A 22809-nucleotide genomic window follows, 5' to 3' on the forward strand; every position below is an offset into this window, starting at 1 on the left:
ATTCTAGTTTCCTGACTCACAGAATCAATGAGCATATTATAATGCTTATGAAGCTTCCAAATTTTACGACTGTCGCAATACTAGCTAGTACATTTACCTTGTCTCAACAGAACAAATTTTTTCAAAGAGAAGAAATGATATTGGGCTTCTAGAAGAAAAAAACATGATAAAATTGCCTAAACTCTCCATATGGAACCTTCTCTCTACTCATCTACTTTGGTCTTCTCTGCAATCCACCATCCTTTAGTCCACACCATGAATGGAACATTTCTTCCCACAGTTCCCATACCCATCTGCTACAGGAGTAACTGGCCATATGTTACTTGGTCCTCTGGCCTAGCTTGGGTCAGGTGTCCATCCCAGACCCAGTCCATGTGGTGAAGCTGCAGGGCCATGTGATATGGACATGTATTGGAAGACAAGAGGTCACTAATGCTAAAAAAATGTGGTGCAGGGAGGGCAGAGAGACTTTGAAAGGCATTCACTATATTCTCAGAGGTAGAGCCCTTAGAACAGGCGTTGTTGATGCCCCGTCCCATATTCTCTTGGCCTATCACAGCTTGCCGATAGCTGAGGCACAGTTTCCTGGAAGGATGACAAACTTCCCACCTCCAGTGAGTATCTCCCTTCTCCTTTGCCTGTGAGCATTACCACACCCGTGACAGTTGCTTTTCTGCAGTTACATAGCTCAATCTTAAAGTGCATTAGAATTAACACTCCCAGGCCAACCTTCAACCAATTCAAGCAAAGGAGGATGGGAAGTGGAGATAAAGTCCCAGGTCCCATAGTCCTTAGGAAGATTCTGAGCTGTATCACACATTTCATGTGGTTTCTTAGAGAGTCCTACAAGGGATTGAGCCAAGTTATCCACATGGTAACTGACTCATGAGTGAACCCTTTATCCCATTTCTCATGTAATTGGCTTTCTCTCATTTCTCAATTTATTTCTGCTTTTGTGTTTCCTGGGATCACTTCCCAAATCATTGTGGTGGGCTGAATATCTCCCCCACCCTCCCCTTTGAGCTATATCCACTAAGAAACTTACGAATAGAATGTATAACATGGCAAAATGGATCTTACACAGAATTCAAATTATGGACCTTAAAATAGAGAGATTATTCTAAACTATCTGGGTGGACTCAGTCAAATCACAGGAGTCTTTAAAAGTAAAAGGCATACTGAGCGCGGTGGCTCACGCCTATAATCCCAGCACTTTGGGAGACCGAGGTGGACAGATTGTTTGAGCTCGGGAGTTTGAGACTAGCCTGGGCAACATGGCAAGACCCTGTCTCTACAAAAAAAATACCCAGGCATGGTGATGTGGGCTGTGGTCCCAGTTACTCGGGAAGCTGAGGTAGGTGGATTGCTTGAGCCCAGGGGACAGTTTGCGGTGAGCCGAGATCACGCCACTGCACTTCATCCTGAGTGACAGAACGAATCCCTATCAAAAATAAGTAAATAAATAAAATGAAGGAAAAAAAGGAGAAGTTAAAAGAATCAGAGCAATATAATGGAGAAAAAGAACCAGGAGACGAGCCTCAATGTGGTGTTGCTACTTTGAAGATGGAGGAAGGGAGCTAGGGGGCAGAGTGTGGCAGCCTCTAGAAGTGGGTACAAACCAGGAAACAACTGGGACCTCAGTCCTATAAATGAAAGGAACTGATTCTGCCAACAATCTGAATAAGCAAGGAAACAGATTCTTCCTTAGAGACTCCAGAAAGGAATCCAACCTGTAGACACCTTGATTCTAGCCTGGAGAGATCCCTGTGGGACTTCTCACCTGCAGAACAGTGAGATAATACATTTGTGTTGCTTTAGGTCTATGAATTTCTAGTAATTCAGATGGCAGCAATAGAAGATGCATCCGATAAGGGTTTTGTGAAAATGCTGCAGTGAGGTAAACTGAGACTGTGGTGAGTACAGTGGGTGAGCAGAATACTCTACTGTACTGAGTAGACACCACAGTCTAGAAAAAGCCAAGTTGAGGAGTCAGCATTATTAACACATTTATTGAACAACTAGAGCTTAACAAGCACTTGCCAAGTAGAGGGGATAGAGTGGTGAGCAGTGATAGTGATAATAATGAGGAGCAGTTTTCCCTAGTAGGCATCAGTTGAAAGAAATATGGGTTTAACATCCACCAATGATCAGGAGTGAACAGATCCTTTTCCAGGAGACTGAGTCCATAGCGGGATTAAAATCATCCCTGTAATTCTTCTAGCTTCCTTCATCCAAATTACCTTTATCACAGAGGATATTTAGGGTATTTGCTCTGCCTAGAAATCTTGACCGTAGGAAGCCTTGCTCTGGCTGCACGATCACTTATCACATTTGTTGGGTGGGCACACATCTGTGCCCCATTGAGTGTGGCTTCTAGTCTCTTTCCAAGTCACAGGCCATGTGGGAACTATGACGTTATTCTCTCAACAAAGACACTCTGCAGAGCCATTCCAAGGAGTGCTGGGCCTAAAGCTCTGACAATCAGCTGGGAAGGAGTCAATAGGAGTGTCAATTCCACAACCACCCACAGTGATCTCCATCCTGGAGCTGCCTTGGGAAGGGGACCTCAGGGCTACATGGGGGTTCTTCCCATGGGGGAAAAATCAGGCTGGAAAAGAAAAGGGCAATTAGCCAGGGACTGAGGCTGACCATCTCCCAACTGCACAAATTACCATATGAGTTATGTAAGTTACTTAATGTTGCCCTGCCTCAGCTTTCATACTTGCAAAATGAGACTACCCGATGGGGTGTTGTGAGGATTAAAGGACTGACACTCACCAAAGCCCATAACACAGCATTCAGAACATTTTAAGTTCTCCATTAATGTTAGTTATTGTTGTTCAGATCCCAGCTCTGTCGTTCACTAGTCATGTCTACTTTGTAAAGTCAATGCACTTTTCTACACCCCAGTCTCCTTATTTGTATAAAGGGGACAATAAGGTGGCACCAAACTCAAACAACGGTCCTATGGAATAATCGAATGAATATCAGTAAAGTGCTTGAGGGTGTGCCTGTAGCTTTATGGTTCTGATTGGTTGTTGTGGAGGGGGAGACCCTCAGCTCCAGGCTGGGCAGGGAGAAGCAGAGATGTTACATCAGCCTGACGCTCCCCACTTTCATTAGCTAAGCCCGGAGTCACTGGTGTTTCTAGGGAATGATCAGACACTAGGTCAGGATCGGGGGAACTCTCTGCTTCTTTTGATGTTGGGCAAATGGTCAGGGCAGTGGGCTCCAAGGTCAAAATTCTGAATACAGGATACAGAGGCTCAGAGAAAGAGGTGTGCAGAAAGGTGTAGATATGAGATCCATCCGTGGCATTGTAGAATGAGACCTCTCCATTCTCATAGTCCAGGAAGATCCCCACTTTCCTAGGGGCTCAGGAAGTTTCAGGTTGGTTCTGGGCTCAGTGAGAGCCTGATATTTATTCTTGTCAGTCAGCCCCATGGTCCAGTATCCATTCTCTGGTGGATACTTTTTTCCTCTCCATGTTCTTACTACACACCCCAATATGCCACTCTTTTCTGTCCCCCACTTCCACCTCCCAGTAATGACTCCCTGATGTGAAGTTTTCACACCAAGCACACAGTAACGCCATTCAAATCTCTCAGGGTCGTCTGGTAGGTCATGGGGCTCCTCAGCAGGCTGCACACTCCTCTGGTCCTCAGAAACAAGAACGATGGTGTTTGCCATGTCTGGATCCAGAATCACATACACTGCAGAGAGCTTGAGGAGGTGTCCATGGGGTCAGTCATTTTTCCTGGATTTCAGAGCCTGAGCATGCAAGGCCTGGGCCATGCTGAGGAGATCCTTCCAGAACCTGGCATCCCTAGCCTGCCCTGAATGTGATTCTCTCATCAGTGTCATTGGTGAAAGCCCCAGGGGTCTTGTAACCAGAGGGGAAATGAAAGTAAGGTCAGTATCTGGCTAACCTAATACCCTGATATGGCCTCAAGAAGCAACAAGGATCCTTTTTCTACATTTTTGTTGTTTCCCTCCCCACATTGATTCTGCCCACTGATGCTTTATACTCAAAGGTTAATTTTCTTTTCTTTTTTTTGAGACAGAGTCTTACTCTGTTGCCCAAGTTGGAGTGCAGTGGTGCAATCTCAGCTCACTGCAAGCTCCGCCTCCTGGGTTCACGCCATTCTCCTGCCTCAGCCTCCCAAGTAGCTGGTACTACAGGTGCCCACCACCATGACTGGCTTTTTTTTTTTTTTTGTATTTTTAGTACAGATGGGGTTTCACCGTGTTAGCCAGGATGGTCTCGATCTCCTGACCTTGTGATCTGCCCGGCTCAGCTTCACAAAGTGCTGGGATTATAGGCTTTAGCTACCACGCCCGGCCCTCAGAGGTTGATTTTCAATCTTCACTTGACCACTCGTGAGTTAAATGTGTTCCCCTTTTCTGCAGTCTATTTTTCCATACATCCAATTTATTTAACAAGGTGGAGCCTCATCTGAAGCATTTCTTCACCTGAAAAATGGGGATAAACATACGAATCTCTAGCGCTGTATAAGGCAATCATGTTATTTACTCAGCCCACAGAAGGGCATGAAGGAAGCTCCTGATGTTCTAATAGCTGCAAGGCAGTCTCTGTGCCAGGCTATATGTGGGGACTTATATGCTCCAGATTCACTCTCCACCTTTCAGCTTTCTCCACCCTCTTCTGGGCCCCAGGAATCTGTCCTTTAAGAACAGTGCCACTGGGCTCCCTTGTCCTTTGGTTTGCCGTTGGGTTTGGCCAACGGGAGGCCCTGATAGGAGATTGGAAGGAGAAAGAAAGGAGAGACACACCATTTATTTTCCTGCTTCCTCCCTGCCAGCAGCAGCTGGTGCTGTTCTAACAAGGCCTGATGATTCTTCTCAGGAAGCCCTGTCTTTGAGCTACCTCTTTCTCTGGGTTCCAGTAACTGCCTCCCTTTCCTAGCCCTCGCAGGCTAGGGGTGGAGACAGCTCCCCACTGTTGGGAACCATGGGGGCACTGCACTTTTCCTCGTTGCTTTTCCTTAACCCTCCTTTCCGCAAACCTTCTTCAACCATGCAATTTGAACTCATCATCTCTTTCTTACTAGGTTTTTGACCAATGCATATTTATTATTGCTTCAGTCTTCACATCAACTTCCACAAAACACAGTTTGCAAACATCATTTAAAAATGTGGAATCCAAAACTCAGAAGCATTAAAACCTTTGAGGAGACACAGTCAGTAGGAGACATGGGAAGCCTGGGAAGGACAAAGTTCTTTGGGCAGGCATCGCCTCCTCTCCTTGGCATTTCCATCCTTACTCTCCCTGCAGTATCACTCAGTGTGTGTCTCCTTCCCCTCAGCTCCACCCTTTATGAGTCTTCCTATCCATGAAGGAAGTCAAGGCAACTTTTCTCCCCCAAATCACAAGAGTTGGAGGAGGAAAAAGGTATATGGTCCCTCAGGTTGTTTGGTCCAGGGAACATACAGTGATTTACTCACCAGGCTTGAAAAGGGCCATTTTCCATTCTGAAAGGAAGGAGACACAGATAAGAAAAAGGTCAGTATTTTTGTTCTTTTCCACACTCCATTCTCCTTTCACTACACGTTTTCTCTGCTTTTTCTTCAGAGTCTCTTCCAGGGTTCAGCTTCCCTCCTCTACAGCTCTGATGGATAAGAGGTGGCACCTTCTAAACAATGTCAGGCTTGGCTCCCTGTGTCATGAGGGGTGCAGGCTGCATGGCCAGGCTTTGCCTGGGCATGTGCGGGGTCAGCAGTCTCTCAGAGGCTCCAGAAAAGCAGAAGTCACCCCCTCAACACACAAAATAGAGTCTTCGGGTTAGATCTGATTAATCCAACTGAGAACGTTAATGGGTCACAGCAGAGAAAAGGTTGAAATATTCATGGCCTGTAACGCAGCAAACTCAGAGAGCATCAGGCTCACTCACCATGATAGGCTGAAGACATCTCTCCTCCTACAATAACAGAAAGGTAGAGATGTCACCTGAACTCTGTCTTTTCTGTGTTGGCCCTTTCTGCTTCCTTTTGCATCCATTTAGTATTTCTTTTTGACTATTTCACCCTTCCCTACGGTCTCACTCTGCATGCTCAATTCTCTCTTCACCTCTTCTTCGTAATATCCAGTCTGGGAACACTGGTTGAATGCTAGTGGCAAGGTAGTCACTGTGAGAGTTCCTTCCCAATGGAGTCCTGCCAATCTATTTTGAATCTGTCTATACTCCTGTGCCTGGGCATAGGTGTCACCATGTCTATATGTGTATGTCTAGGAGTACAAGATCCATCCTTCTCAATCTGTATCATTTCCTACTATCTTGCTCTAAGCAGAATTTGGGAAATTTAATGAACAACTTCAGGGACTAGTTTTTGAAAGCAGTTATAATAAATCTGTACCAACTGAGCCACTGTAGTTACTCCACGTTATTAGACACACTTTTCTCCCTCTCTCTTTTCTAATTTTCTTAGCTCTTAAATCTTCCATTCTTGTTTTCCTTTCAACATCCTCTAGATTATGGAAAACAGCAAGTAAGTTTCCTGCCATAGAAAATGCACCTCATCCTTCTCTTCCCTCTTCCTTTTGAAGTGCACCCCTGGATATTCCTCAGGGCTTTTTAGGGCATAAAAGTCTGTAGCCCCCCTGTACAAAGAGATTGAAGACTTTTTTTTTTTTTTTTTTTCAGAGAGAGAGAGATAGAAGAGAGAGAGAGAGAGAGACTCCTTCTGGGTGGTTGATCCAAAGAGCCACAGTTGTTTTCTTTTCCTGAGTAAAGACATCCAGGACCACTTTTCAAACCTGGACAAAGACTTGTGGGCTGGAAAATACCCAAGGAGAGAGAGTCATAGATTCAAATTCAGAGAAAACGTCAGAGCCACTCACGAGCCATGTACTGGATTTTACTCCTCTCTAAAATGGAATGAACAGGGAAGGAAGAGTTATCAAGGCCCTCAAAGCGGGGATAGGAAGACATGCTTGGGTCTCCTGGGGAATGGGAAATTACTGAGTTCTTCCTGGAGCTTCTCTGGAAAATAAACAAAAAAAGAAAAAAAAAAAAGGACCAGTTATGGGTGAGGGGGGTTTCGGGAAAATAAACCTTAAACATGATGCAGTGTCAGGGTGGGGATGGGGGTGGAATCTTCAGGCTGGGCATGCAAGCCTGGGGCTTAGATTCTCTGTTCTCTTTGGATACCTCTTAGGCTTATTTCCTGCTTTTTGTGGCATATCCCATTTCTTTCATCTCTCGCTCTCTTTCTGTCTCCCTGGACAGAGCAATTTTTTCCTTCTGCTCTTGCTGCAAGAAGTAACTGGCTCCTGTGAGAAGCAGCAGCGAGATAGGCAGGGTCCCTGCCAGGGCTGTGATCCAGGGCTTGGCGCTCCTGAAGAAGGGGTCTGTGAAGGGGAGAACTGTGGGTCATGGGTGCTGGTGCACTCAGCCTCCCCAGCCTGCAGCACCCCAAGCTTTAGCTGTTTAGCCCAGGTCAGGGGCAGTGAATCTATCTCACGAGATTAAATAAGCGTTCTCTCCCTAAAGTCTCAGAGGACTATAGAGAAGACTTTGGTAAACCCTCACTACAAGCTACTACTATTACTTATCTTGAGATGTCTGCCTCTCATATGGAAATTAACTTGAGCAGAATCACACTCCTTTTTTTCTAAATATTTTTTCAATAGGTAACACATTTACATGGTTCAAAAACTACAAATACATGAAGTCATGCAACTCTCCCATCTACCCAGTTCTCCCTCCCTCCCTCTATTAACTTCTCCTTAGTCCACTTAATATGATGCTTAGGGACATAAACTGTGGAGTCAGAGGGCCTGAGTTTAAATGCTGGCTCGCCCTTGTTACCAGCAATGTGATGCTGGACTACATATATAACCTCTCTGTTTGTGGTGGCCTAATCTATAAAATGAGGGTAATGATAATACCCATCTCCTGAGGTTAGAAGAATTAAATTGATACTTATAAAGTGTCTGATGGACTGGGTGCAGTGGCTCATGCCTGTAATCCCAGCACTTTGGGAGGCCAAGGTGAGTAGATCACTTGAGGTCAGGAGTTCGAGACCAGCCTGGCCAACATGGTGAAAACCCATGTTTACCAAAATTACGAAAATTAGCTGAGTGTAGTGGCGTGTGCCTGTAATCCCAGCTACTTGGCAGGCTGAGGCTGGAGAATTGTTTCAACCTGGGAAGTGGAGCTTGCAGTGAGCCAAGATTGTGCCACTGCACTCCAGCCTGGTTGACAGAGTGAGACTCTGTCACTAAATAAATAAATAAAGTGCCTGATGTACAGTGAGTGTTACAAGATTGCTTGTTAAATTTTAAAAATGTAAATTAAATAACACAACCGAGAACTAAAAAATGTTAATTAAAATATATTCTTATTTTTCCTCTTGTTTAAACTAAAAATGACATTCTATACACATCACTGCATCTTGCTGTTTCTGGATAAATTGTGTTTTGGAGATCTTTCCATATTAGTATAGAAAGAATCATCTCTTTTTTCTTTCACAACTGGGCAGTATTTCCTTTATGGAAGTTCATCATCAGTGAGCTTCTGCGTAGCTTCTAACCTTGTACAATCATAATCAATGCTATAAGAAACTTTTTACAGGCTGGGCATGGTGACTCACACTTGTAATCCCAGCACGTTGGGAGGCTGAGACAGGCAGATGAATTGGGGTCTGGAGTTTGAAACTAGTCTGGCCAACATGGTGAAACCACATCTCTAGTAAAAATATGAAATCAGCCAGGTGTGGTGGTGCATGCTTGTAATCCCAGTTACTGGGGAGGCTGAGGCAGGAGGATCTCTTGAACCCAGGAGAAGGAGGTTGCAGTGAGCTGAGACTGCACCACTGTACTCCAGCCTAGGCAACAGAGTGAGTGAGACTCCCTCTCAAAAACAAACAAACGAACACTCTAGAAACATTTTTTATGGATCATCTCATACAAATGCAAGCTAATCTATCAGATAAATTCCCAGAACCGGAATTTTTGATAAATAAATATGTAGTTTGGATAGATTCCCTAACAGAGGTTGTGCTAACGCACACCAAAAATACAAGTGACATGAGCAAATGACTGAGAGTCACTGCCTTCCTACATTCCTGCCATAGCCATGTGCTATCAAGCAAGGCAGTGTGGTTTTGATTTTTGCCAATATCATAAGTGAAACATGATTTCCTATATGTTTCCCTAATGAGTGAGAATGAGCACCCTTTTGTGGATTATTTCCTTTCCTGTGAATTAACAATTCATGATCTTTGTTAAAATTTTTTACTCAGTTTTCAAAATATTCTGTTTCAAGGAGATTAGCTCTTTTTCTATGAGTTTGTAAATACATATATGTTTTCCCATTTTGTCATTTGACTTTACATAATGAGCTTCTCTTAACGTTTTTCCCCAATTCACGTTGCCTGTCACACTTTCTGTCGGACAGGAAATGTTCAGTGAATGTTTGTGGCATGAATAGCTTTTTAGAGCGGGGGAAGCTTCCCTGGAGCAGGGAGGAACCTCCAGGTCTCGGCTTTGAAGCTTACGTGTGGTGAAGACACCCATGTTGACCACAGAGACTCACACAGTAGCAACTCACACATAACCCTTCATCACCTGTCACAGCTCAACTCAGTAAAGCTGAGGCCAAGCAGGTACTGACCTTCGATGGAAATGCTGGCTGTCTTTTCCAGGCCCAGGAGGAAATTTCTGATGATGCAGGACACACCCTCCCCAGAGCTGCCTCTCATGATCACGGAGGCTGCTATTGCTACAGACCCACTCCATCTGCAATCATAGGTTCTTCCACAGCCGGGATGTTCTCTCCCTTGGTGTTGCTCCACTGTATTGGGGGTTGTGGGTACCGGCCAGTGGACCTGCACCCCAGATGGATTCCTCCATCCTCATAACCCTTCACTTCAATGTGAATATCAGAACCCAATGCTGTGGAAGGATAAATTGGCCTAAATTCTTGAGAGCTCCTGTATCAGGGAGGGTCTCAATGGGAATCAATAGCAGACTCACATTTGATAATTCAAGGAAGATTTCATTCAGGAGCTATTTACGCAAATGTGGTCATGATGAGGAGAAAACTAAATGGGCTAGTGCAGTATCCGAGGGTCAGTAACAGTGGGGCTATTCCCACCCACCCCAATTACCAGAGGGAGGAGGAGAGGGAGCTGTTTTGGAGACATAAAAGAAGAGATTTATGGATTGAAGACGTTCCTGAGTTGAGCTATGATCTTCTGCAAGGCAATGCAGCCAGCCTGAGGGTAACTTGCAGGAAGGAAGCCAGGGAATAAGCACCAGACCTCTCCCATTTCTCTTCCTTCTACCATTGTCTGCTATAGCTCCTCTTAAACCAAACCCAACCAGAAACCCTGAGGCAAGGGATTGCACTGAGAAAGAAAAAAGGCATCCCAGACATTTGGAACCTGACACCAGGTCTTGGTATCCTCCTGCTGAACATGAGCAATTTCACAGAACACAGAAAATAGTACTTTGTCACTATGACAGATCATGGGAAAAACAAGAACACCCCATGTCATATGTGAGTGCAGAGAAAAACATGAACATTGTACCACAACAATGACCAAACATCCCCCATCGGCATTTAGGAATTGCTGCCTCTTCATCAGTTACAGTTTTAGTCTCGCCCTAGTCTCCTTCCTCCTGGATAAGCTTGATTAAGGTTCCACTCACAGAATTCATCTCCCCACACCTTCCTGACAGTATCTCATCCAGAGCAGAGGGCTAAGTCTATAAACCCTCCCTGAAATCCCCTAACACAAGCCCAAATTGTATACTAAGTCTGCTCTAACACCTTCTTACTGAGATACTGCCACAGCTCCCCAGGATGTGTGTTCTTCCTCACTGCAACAAGTAAGAAACATGCCTCATTCTACTACAAAAATGTCTCTGGGAGCCACTGACTGGAAAATATTGGCAGCAGATACAAACACTATTCCACCTCCCAGGGCCCATGGTAGTGTGCACTTGGAGACACAACAGAAGCCGTCTGTTACACAACTAAACCAAAATGACTGTGGACCAGCCACTGAAGAGACGGTTTCTTATGCTTCCTATCCCTCACCCTTCACTTCCCTTATATCTCTGTTCTCCAGGGGGAGGGAGTTGTTTACTCGAGCATGTAAGGTATAGCAGGGATTCTTCCTAAAGGAAACCCTGTGTCTTTCTTAAGGGCCTCAGAGAAGCTAAGCTGGAAGGCAGTGCAGACAATTGCTAGTGAGCAGCCAGTAGTGTCTGCAGTGCTTTTGGAAGAGGAACTCTGCATCTGCTCTAGATCCTACAGAGAAATGTTCTCAGAACAAAACCTGGAGGCTCATCTGCAACCTTCAGCTCCACCAGGGCTTTTTCATAGAAGTCACCATCTTGGAAATAACACAAGTACTTTCCATTATCAGAGGCTGTAACATTGTATATTCGGAGAGCAGCATTCCCTGCAGTGATGCCATCCTGAAGAATCGAAGTTCTACCTCGATACTCTGCACTCTGCCTGTCTTCCACTTCCTTGCAATCTACATACATGTTCATCACCCTCCTTAGGCTGGAACTTATCCACCTCAGCTCCATGGTCTCTGCACTCACTGTCAGGAACAGGTGACAGTGCAGATCAGAGTCTTCACCAGGATGGGCCCAAGGGTTCCAAGCACAGCAAACTGAGCTGTTGTCACAAGGAGTAGGCTCCATCAGAGGGTGTTGGAGTTGGGATCATGAGAGGAAGGGTGCTTCTCAGACAGGGAAGAAGAGATACAGAGAACCTAGAGGGGAGCCCAATGCTAACAGAAACACTCTTTGTCTCTTAGTGACATGTGATCCTTCCAGTTGGGATGGACTTTCAGGTTTGCGAAGGAGTCAAAAGTTCTATGAGGACATTAATACATAATTGTCTGCTTCAGAAACAATCATGGAATCATTCCCTACCTGCGCAAGGAGTGAGCAGCTGGACCAAGAGGAGGTAGACATGAAAGTTGAGCAGAAGAAAGGCCAGGGAACTTGCCATTTTCATCCGTGCTGCATATCAGGAGACACCAGAAGGTGTGGAGCAGACACTTTGGCCCAGAGGAAGCTATAGGATTCCACAGGGAAAGGTCCACTTCCCCAGGGCTAACTCAATTACGGTGACAGAAGAAGATCTTACCTGTGCCAAAAATGTCCGTCCTTCAGGGTCTTTACTTTTGAGTTCCAACATGGAAAATTACCTGTAAACATGTCTATGTATAATGCACATGTTATCCAATCAAGAAATCCTTGACTCTACTGCTTGAAAATATTCAGAATCCTATCATTTACCCAAACTTCTCCTGCCCTGTCCAACCCTCCACTATCCCCCTCTGATTCATGCAGGACCCTCTTCACTGGGCTCCTTGGATCCACTGGGGTCCACCACAGAGGGTGTCCAACACCATGGACTCCTCAAAGCCCCAACTCTTGGCCATCATCATGGTCAAGTCATGGCCCAGTGGTGGGATTCAGGCAGACTGCCTGGTGGGGGCTCTGGAGTCAGTCAGGGGCTGAACCCACCACATTTAATTCAAGGCTAGAGATCAGAGAGCTGTAAATAAGACCAGGCTTTACTCATCTTTTCTTTCTTCCTTCATAAAGTCATTCAACAAATATTTACTGAGCACCCACAATGGGCCAGGCCTACTATGTTAGTGTTAGGGACACAAAAAAGGTAAGCAATAGGTAAAGGCTCTAAGATTCACAAGCTGTGTGATCTCAGGCATGGGACAAAACCATTGGAACTTTATTTACTCATTCAATATCATTAAGTGTGAAATTAGAATGTGCACAATTGGCCCAGCAATTCCACTTCCTGATGTCTAGTCCAGCAAAGTACTTGCATGGGTGCAGAGAGAAACCTCTGTAAGAATGACACTGCAGCACTATTTTTAAAGTATAAAAGTGGTAACCAACTGAACCAGCCACCCAACAGGAGACTGCTTAGAGGAATGATGGCTCATCCCTCGGAGGGAATTCAATGCAGCAGGTAAAAAGAGTTGATTTATTGTCATAACCTAGATAATGGAGACACACTAAGTGATCAAAAAGCATGTTGCAGAACTATACTAATAATTCAATTGAAAAACAAAAGCAAAACTATACATTTCCACATATAGATGTAAACACCTGAAAAAGTGTGTAAAAAAGTGCATGGTAAACTGAAGATCGGAGGTTAAGTGAGTGAAAGGACATTTTGGCCTTTTGCTCCCTTTACTATTAAAATATTGAAATGCTTTAAATTTAAAATTTTTCATGTATTACTCAACAGTAATTATTATGAGTGAGAATACTGCTTGGAACATATTAGCTACTCAATAAAAACTAATCCTCAACAGTTTCTTCTAAATCAAAGGAGCATGAGGACTGCAGCCATAACACCTGCTGCTGTGGCTACCTGGGTCTGGGAATGGCCTCTGAGAACAAGGTCTGCAGAGGGAGGTGGAGAGGGATGAAGAGGAAGCACTGGAACAGAGGTCTATGCAGCTGGCCATCCTCCACCCCTGCCTGGATCTTGCACCAACCCACACTAAACATTGCATTTCACCGCATCTTCTGCTCCCCAAAACTGCTCTTTATGTTGCTACAGAAGGAGTATCATTTTTATTATCATTGGTTTCTGAGTTAACAATTTCTCTGCTCTGCTTAAAGTGAGACATATATTTTCATTTTTTAAAAGGATATTTTTTCCCTCCTGATTACAGTCAATATTGCAAATGAAGGAAAGCATAAAGGAATAAAAGTTTTAGTGGCTAATGCCTGTAATCATAGCAATTTGGGAGGTTGAGGTGGTAGCATCCCTTGAGCCCAGGAGTTTAAGACCAGCCTGGGCAACATAATGAGACCCCCATTTCTATAAATCAATAAAATTAAAACTCTGTAGTAGTAATCATATACTTTGGTAGTAGAAATATGAATATTTCTCAAAGCATTTTGGTCATATATACAGCAAGCATCTTTAAAAAGTTACATCCTGTACCAAGGAACTGCTTTTTTAAAAAAAGAAGTTGTATGTTTTACCCAAAAGTTCCACTTATTGGAATTAGTATTGAAGGAAAAAAACAGTCAGCAATTAAGACAAAAATTTATGCCTGAGGCTGTTAAGTATAATAAAATCTACAGTAGCCAAATATAGATAATTGAAATAGCCAAACTAGGAAAGTATTAAAAAATAATTGTATATTCATACAATGAAATGGATTGTATCCATTGGAACACATATGTTAGGTTTTGGGGAAATGATGAATGGAAGGAAAAAGACATACTTTTCCTAAAAGATACAAAACAAGGTTTAATGTATGGATCCAACATTGTTAAAATTAGAAATAATTGCCCTTCATTAAAAACAAAACTCCTAAAGACTGCATGGAAATCTCTTTTATGATTGAATCACGCATTTTTTGTCTATCCCCCACCTGTTGTGTATGTATGCTGGTTCAGATTTTTCTATATTATAAATATTTCTGTAATGAACAAATTTACATATGAATCTATAAGGCACATCTCTTTCTAGAACTCTAGAATAGATGGCTTGAGTTGGCCAGAACAGATTTTAGAGACTTTTTTGCCCTTTTCTGACCACAATACGTTCTTAAGAACATGCAGTTGGAATATTTCTTCATTTATGTTGTCTCCCTTTCCTTCCACCAAATCCCAACATCTGCAGGTCTTTATTCTTTGCACTACTTGTCTCTCCCTGCGTACCCACGAGTGTGTGGGGGTGCCCATGCAGACACACACACACATACACACACACACACACACACATAGGCACCTCACCCTTTCTCTGGGTGAGTACTCTCCCTGCATGCCCACTCACCGCTCTCAGTGATTCAGCCACAGTCCTCCCAGGTATTGTAACCCAGGCTGTAATCAATATCCCCTACTTACAACTTAGTATTCCCCTTTGAAAATCACAGCCCACTGAAGAAGGGTCGTTAATATAGTTCTCCATTCTTTCTACTACGGTTGAGTCTCTCATTCCGAAGAGAGGAAAAAGAAAGCAGAGGCTGTCAGGTCACCGTGAGGAATTGGAATAATCTCTCTTTGGAAGAATTAGTTTCTTGATTGGCTCAGAGGTGATGTTTCTCATCAGCTGCTGGGAAAAAAAAATCACTGAGGAAGGTTGAAATGAAAACTGATGGGTCTTGACTCTTTATCCAGTTTGCCAGTCTGTGTCTTTTAATTGGAGCATTTAGTCCATTTACATTTAAGGTTAATATTGTTATGTGTGAACTTGATCCTGTCATTATGATATTAACTGGTTATTTTGCTCATTAGTTGATGCAGTTTCTTCCTAGCCTCGATGGTCTTTACATTTTGGCATGTTTTTGCAATGGCTGGTACCGGTTGTTCCTTTCCATGTTTAGGGCTTCCTTCAGGGTCTCTTGTAAGGCAGGCCTGGTGGTGACAAAATCTCTAAGCATTTGCTTATCTGTAAAGGATTTTATTTCTCCTTCACTGATGAAACTTAGTTTGGCTGGATATGAAATTCTGGGTTGAAAATTCTTTTCTTTAAGAACGTTGAATATTGGCCCCCACTCTCTTCTGGCTTGTAGAGTTTCTGCCAAGAGATCTGCTGTTAATCTGATGGGCTTCCCTTAATTCAAGATGGATTAGAGACTTAAATGTTAGACCTAATACCATAAAAACCCTAGAAGAAAATCTAGGTAATACCATTCAGGACATAGGCATGGGCAAGGACTTCATGTCTAAAACACCAAAAGCAACGGCAGCAAAAGCCAAAATTGACAAATGGGATCTCATTAAACTAAAGAGCTTTTGCACAGCAAAAGAAACTACCATCAGAGTGAACAGGCAACCTACAGAATGGGAGAACATTTTTGCAACCTACTCATCTGACAAAGGGCTAATATCCAGAATCTACAAAGAACTCAAACAAATATACAAGAAAAAAACAAACAACCCCATCAAAAAGTGGGGAAAGGATATGAACAGACATTTCTCAAAAGAAGACATCCAGGCCGGGCGCGGTGGCTCAAGCCTGTAATCCCAGCACTTTGGGAGGCCGAGACGGGCGAATCACGAGGTCAGGAGATCGAGACCATCCTGGCTAATACGGTGAAACCCCGTCTCTACTTAAAAATACAAAAAACTAGCCGGGCGACGAGGCGGGCGCCTGTAGTCCCAGCTACTCGGGAGGCTGAGGCAGGAGAATGGCGTAAACCCGGGAGGCGGAGCTTGCAGTGAGCTGAGATCCGGCCACTGCACTCCAGTCTGGGTGGCAGAGCAAGACTCCGTCTCAAAAAAAAAAAAAAAAAAAAAAACAAAGAAGACATCCATACAGCCAATAGACACATGAAAAAATGCTCATCATCACTCGCCATCAGAGAAATGCAAATCAAAACCACAATGAGATACCATCTCACACCAGTTAGAATGGCAATCATTAAGAAGTCAGGAAACAACAGATGTTGGAGAGGATGTGGAGAAATAGGAACACTTTTACACTGTTGGTGGGATTGTAAACTAGTTCAACCATTATGGAAAACAGTACGGCGATTCCTCAAGGATCTAGAACTAGATGTACCGTATGACCCAGCCATCCCACTACTGGGTATATACCCAAAGGATTATAAATTACTCTACTACAAAGACACATGCACACGTATGTTTATTGCGGCACTATTCACAATAGCAAAGACTTGGAATCAACCCAAATGTCCATCTGTGACAGACTGGATTAAGAAAATGTGGCACATATACACCATGAAATACTATGCAGCCATAAAAAAGGATGAGTTTGTGTCCTTTGTAGGGACATGGATGCAGCTGGAAACCATCATTCTTAGCAAACTATCACAAGAAGAGAAAACCAAATACCGCATGTTCTCACTCATAGGTGGGAACTGAACAATGAGATCACTTGGACTCGGGAAGGGGAACATCACACACTGGGGCCTATCAGGGGAGGGGGGAGGAGGGAGGGATTGCATTGGGGAGTTATACATGATATAAACGTTATGCACATGTACCCTAGAACTTAAAGTATAATAAAAAAACAAAAAACAAAACAAACAAAACAAAACAAAACAAAACAAAAACAAAAAAAAAGAAATGAAGTTTAATGTATAAGTTTTGTCCTCCTAAAATATAGAAAAAAAAAAAAAAGAAAACGGAAAGTACATTGAATTATACACGTTGAAGTAAAATTCCAGCCCTACCTCCCTTACTGTTTGTGTTTCTGTGTTTATCTATTTGAATCATTCTTGCACGTACATGTATATAAGTATTTCTATGTATTTACTTGTCTTAAGTCTTTTATCATAATAGAAATATAAGCAGAACAAAATGGGAAAAGATTACAATGTGGTGAAGAGAGACAGATGTGCACTAATTAAAATGCTATTGTGGCAGTTTGCTAACATTTGCTTGCATGAATATGGGTACATGGAGGAGGAGGAGATTTTACTGCAAAGTCAAATAACATATAAATGGAAAGAAAGCCAGACACAATGCACATTTTCAAGCACCTCCAACATCCAGGCTTAGGATCTGTTATCAAATAATATAATTTTTCTGGTTTCCAGAGGCAGTGTTACTTGACATGTTTTACCTTTTTTGGGAAATTTTTAGTGCAGGTGTTTCTGAGCATCTTTATTCGTCCTTAGCTCCTGGCTTATGCTATATAGTATTTTCCTGTGTATTTGTTTATCGTGCTGCCAGTGGAGTATATACTCTCTGAAGCTGGATACTAGATAGACTGTGAATGCCATCTCTGTAAGAGGTCTGTGGGACAAACTGGTACTTCCTGTGGCCTAGGACCTCAAAACACACTTTTTGGATTTGCAAGTCAGTGATCAAAGCTCCTAAAGCTAAGATGTGACAGGCTGATGGAATTTGATTATATTGTAAATGTTTGAATTTAGGCTGTGCAGTATCTGGTTGAGATGGCTGGTTGCTTCGGAATCATACATTCCCTCTTTCCTCTTGGTGATAAGGCCTAATTTTCTTGGGTACTGCAATATGCTCTTCCATCTCATAGTTATTGGAGACCAAGGGATTAAGTTGAAACCAATAGTTTGTAGGTGAAAGTTGTGGGCTTGTGTTTCTCCCAGAGATCCTTCAAAAGGCAGGCCAAAATAGCGGGAAGTGTGAGGGTACACTCTCCGTACTTCCTTCTTCCTCTTGCCTAGGATGTAGACTTTTGAACTGGAGATGCAGCAGCCCTCTTGGGACCATGAGGCAACCTTGAGGTTGGAAGCCACATGCAGAGACAGCAGAGAATGAAATCAGAAGAAGGCTGGGTCATGAATGACATCTCTGAGCAGCCAGATCAGCCCTGGACTGCCACCATCTGAATTCATTTTACATGAAAACAAACAAACAAACAAAACAACAAGAAAACCCTTGTTTTGTTTAAGCCAATGGTACTTCTGGTCTCTGTTATCAGCAGAATATCAAAATTTTTCCCTCCCCTTTTTCCTTCCCAACAGTTTATCATAAAACTTCTAAAACATAAAGCAAAGGTGAAAGAATTTTCAGTAAATACCAATATAACTACAATGTAGATTATAGTGATATAGTTAATATTTTACTAAACCTTTTTACTTTATTATAATCCATACCACTGATCATTCCCTATCCATCTATCATCCTTATTTATTTAATTATTCATTTGCTTATTTTTAAATTCACAGTCTATCAGAAGCTGTGTTGCTTGAAATTATATCAGTAAGAAAAATCAACCGACCCTAGCCTGGAGGATTCAAGTCGCTTTGACACAGAGAAGCAGCTGAGATGCTAAGCTTCAGATTAGGAGTTTCTGGGCCCAATACTTTGTATCATTGAACTCTGTAGTTTCCAAAGTATGAGGCCCCTGGGTCCATTTCTCATGCAGTCCTTTATACAGAACTCTGGGAAATAAGTCTTGGGAAAGAAATGGATGTGAAATGGGGCAGAAATGAATTCAGTGATTCAACAAATTTTTGTTGAGAATCTATCATCTAGTAGGTCTCAGCCACTGAAGTTTAAAATTAGTGAGGAGGGGTTGCATAATGGAGTGGATAAGAGCACTAATTCTCAAGCCAGGTGGCCTGTGTGACCTTGGGTTAGTTACCTAACATCTCTGTGCCCCAGTTTCCCTATCTCTAAAATAAGGATGGTAATAGTACTTGACTTTTAGGGTTGCTGTTGTGAGGATGGAATGAGATAATGCATGCAGTTTGCGTACAACAGTGTATCAAAAAATAAATAAATAAATAAGTCACAAGAATGTACGCTAAGTGAAAAGTGCACTTAGCCCTCCTTCAAGACCTGGGCACTTGATCCTATCTTCTCTTTGTCTTCTATGAGACCAATTCCAGTGTTCTGCATGCAATAGGTGTGGCAAAATGCCCAGAAATCTGTCTCCTTTACTGAGTTAGTCTCATCAAGAAATATCCATTTCTCATGGTTATCTCACTTCTTGTTGCCATTAGGAACTCCCATGAACATGAATTTTCTTTCTGCTATATCTAGATATCTGTCAGCACGTCATACGCACACTGGCTTACTATCTGCTGTCTCTAGGCTTTTTTTTCTATCTTCATCTGTTTTCATCCACAACTCATTAGCCCTGGAACCCAAAGCCAGTTTACTAACTAATCATGTCTGTTTCTTTGTCTGTAGGGTGGAAATAAGACCTATTCCATAAGTTATTTAAGGAAGAGTTAGCACAGCACCTTCATGTATTAACCCTCAACGCATTTCATTGTCTTCCATTCTGTAAGTTTCAATTCTGATCCCTGCATTGATGACTCCTGAACCCACCTCCCCTGGAGACAACATCAACAGTTGCCTGCTGTGGAGTTGGAGTCTCACTTTAAAGGTGAAGGGAAAATCTCTGAAAAGTTTGACGTGAAAAAATGTATACATTGAAAATAGCAGTGGGGCAGGTACAAGGGAAGATGGGAGGTAGGGGGTGCCATTTACATTGTATTCTGTGGGATGATGCCTGCTGGGGTTGCATAATATATCCTGTCCTCTTCAGTGGGCCAGATGTTAATAGATAGGGAGTCCTGGAAGGAAGCTACTGCGACACTCTAGGTAAGAAATGATGATGACTTGGAGATGGGGAGAGGAGTCTGGAATAACTATTAATATTAGTACTAACAAATATTTACGTAGAACCTACTATCATGTTGGTACTGTGCTTTGAGATTTATATATATTAATAAGATTCACAACAACACTAAAAGGTATCTTATTTCCCACATTTTATATGTCAAAACTGAGGTCCAGAGAGGTAAAACGACTCACTAAGGTCACATGAGTAGTTTCCTTCTGAGCTAGGCCTTGAGCCCAGCTGTCTAGCAAAAGAATCTGTGCTCAAACCACTAAGCTGGACTATTGAAAGGAAGTGCAAATAGCAGGACTTGGCTATCAGTCAGATGTGGTGGGTTAAGAGAGAACAAGAGAAGGCTAAAATGACTGTTAGGTGGTGTCACTCACTCAGATAATGATGGGTAGGCAGGGTTGATGGGAATTTAGTTTTGGACACACTCATTGTGAGATGCTAGTGGGCACTGAGTTCAGGGAATGCGTGGGGCTGGAGACAGAAATGCAGGTGACGGTGGGGTCTGCTCATGGGATAGAGCTCTGAAAATGGATTGGATCCTACAAGAGTATATGTTCTGTGAAAAGAGAGCCCAGGATCAAAGCCTAAGGAATTTCAGCAGTTCTGGAGCAAGTGGAGCAAGAACCCTGAGAAGGATCTCCCTAGGAGTAGAGAAAGACCACAAAGAGGGCCTTGGGGATTGATGAGGCAGATGCCACACAGGAGGGAACACCTACTCAGGCAGGTCTATGAAGAACTCAGGGTTGTCCATAAAGAAAAGACAGAAGTGTATAAAGACAAGCGAGGCCCAGTGTCTCATAGCTATAATCCCAGCATTATGGAATGCTAAGGCAGGAGGATCACTTGAGCCCAGGAGTTCAAGGCCGCACTCAGCTATGATCACACCAAGAACTCTAACCTGGGTGACAGAGCAAGATCCTGTCTCTCTCTTTAAAAAAGCATGGGGGTGGGAGGGAAAAATAGAAATGTATAATGGCTTTAATGGTTGGGAATTCAGTAGTAACTGATAGAACAATGTTTATGGTGTGGTACAGCAGTGGCCATCATCATGGCAGACAGTGCCTGATGGCCATGCATGTGTTCTCTTTCTGAGACTTTGCTTGTATGGAAGTAGACTCCTAGAGAGAGGCAGGTGCAGTGTATTGCCCAGTGAAAGGGGAAGCAGGCCAGTTACAATGGGAGAACCTTTAGTTTCTTATATGTTGTATCCTACAGACTCTAGAGTGGACCCCTTATGATTACTCCTCCTGCAGTTTGTAGCCCGTACTTTCCCTGAGGGTGAGCTGAACCTGTGGCTTGCTGCTAACCAATAAAGTATGGTAAAGCTGATGGCATGTCCCTTCCATGACTACATTATGTAGTGTAACACTTTGTCTTGCTAGCTGACCCACTCTAGAGGCTCTCTCTTCCTGGTTGGCTATGAAGAGGAAAGGAGTCATCGTGGGAAACCCATATAGCAGGGAGCTGAGGAGCCCTTTAGGAGCAGACTCCAGCTTCAGCCTGCAGTGAGCTGGGACCCTCAGTCCTACAACTGTAAAGAAATGAATTCTGTTAATGACCTGAGTGATCTGAAAAGAGGACTCTCCAACAGTCGAGACTCCAGATGAGGCTACAGCCTGACCAATACCTTGACTTTTGCTTTCTGGCATTCAGAGCAGAGAAGCCCACTAAGCTCTGCCTGGACTTCTGACCCACAGAAACTAAAATGATAAGTATGTGCTGTTTTAAACCACTAAGTTTGTGGTAATTTGTTATGCAGCAATAGATCACTAATGGATTAAAGTGAAACAGGCAGTGGCAGCAAACATGAAGATACAGAAGACAAAGAGAATAACTTGTATTTCATTCCTGACCTGTTGCCTGGACTGCACATTTGTTATTATTACTATAGTTTTATTTATGTATGTATGTATTGAGATGGAGTCTTGCTCTGTCTCTCAAGCTGGAGTGGCCTGATCTCGGCTCATTGCAAACTCCACCTCCCAGGTTCAAGTGATTCTCCTACCTCAGCCTCCTGAGTAACTAGGATTACAGGAGCATGCCACCACACCCAGCTAATTTTTGTATTTTTTTGTAGACATGGAGTTTCGCTATATTGGCCAGTCTGGCCTTGAACTCCTGACTTCAGGTGATCCACCTGCCTCGGCTTCCCAAAGTTCTGGGATTACAGGCATGAGTCACCATGCCTGGCCTGCACATTTATTATTGACCTGCCTACTCTGCATCTCCATGGGGATCTCTAGTAAGTTCCTCAACCTGAACGTGCCCAAAAGTGACCTTGAATTCCATGCTGGCTCCTCCTCTGGCCTCCAAAATGCACTTCTTCCTCAGTTTCCTCATCTCCCTAAGTGCCAACTCCATCTGTACCGTTTCTTGGGACCATAACCTTGTGGTCACCCTTGATGCCCTCCTTTTTCACATCCCACATTTAAGTTTATCAGCAAAGCCTTTTTACCCTGTCTTGAAAATAAATCCAGCATCATATAATTTCATGGCTCCTCCCTGGTACAAGTCACCGGCATCTCCCCTCTGAATCACTGCAATAGCTCCCAGCTGGGTCTTCAGGCTTCCACCTACCAGCCCTACACATAGCCCATCTCCGTCTAGCATCTGACGTAAGTCCAGTCCTTTTTCTGCCAAACTTTCCAGTGGCTCCCTTTTCAGAGGTAAACTGCAGGTCAGCATGATGACATTCAGGGCCATATATGATCTGGCCCTCAACCACAGAGGTTGA

At 43.3% G+C, this 22809-nt stretch overlaps 1 protein-coding gene and 1 pseudogene across 16 annotated transcripts in view; both read right to left on the reverse strand.

Moving 5' to 3' along the window:
- LOC117088317 (butyrophilin subfamily 3 member A2) overlaps nt 1–22809 on the reverse strand; it is a 134447-nt gene that overhangs the window by 94985 nt on the left and 16653 nt on the right. For 2 of the 15 annotated variants that reach the window (XR_004439154.1, XR_004439147.1), the window contains exon 10: nt 4622–4754. The exons of 10 other annotated variants lie outside the window; for them this stretch is intronic. The gene's annotated coding sequence lies outside the window, so the exon portion shown is untranslated. Of the gene's footprint in view, nt 1–4414; nt 4755–14271; nt 15096–22809 lie in introns of those variants that run through there. 3 more of the 15 variants (XM_033219517.1, XR_004439141.1, XR_004439143.1) reach the window with 3 other exon arrangements.
- Nucleotides 1987–12007, reverse strand: LOC117088345 (annotated as a pseudogene). The gene is made up of 9 exons (XR_004439166.1): nt 11918–12007; nt 11308–11657; nt 9636–9916; nt 7170–7369; nt 6981–7001; nt 6860–6886; nt 5913–5939; nt 5467–5493; nt 1987–3713 (listed from the first exon to the last, which is right to left on the reverse strand). The product of XR_004439166.1 is annotated as a butyrophilin subfamily 3 member A3-like (transcript).

The sequence above is a fragment of the Trachypithecus francoisi genome, unplaced genomic scaffold, assembly GCF_009764315.1.
Source record: "Trachypithecus francoisi isolate TF-2019V2 unplaced genomic scaffold, Tfra_2.0 Lachesis_group10, whole genome shotgun sequence".
NCBI lineage: Eukaryota > Metazoa > Chordata > Mammalia > Primates > Cercopithecidae > Trachypithecus > Trachypithecus francoisi.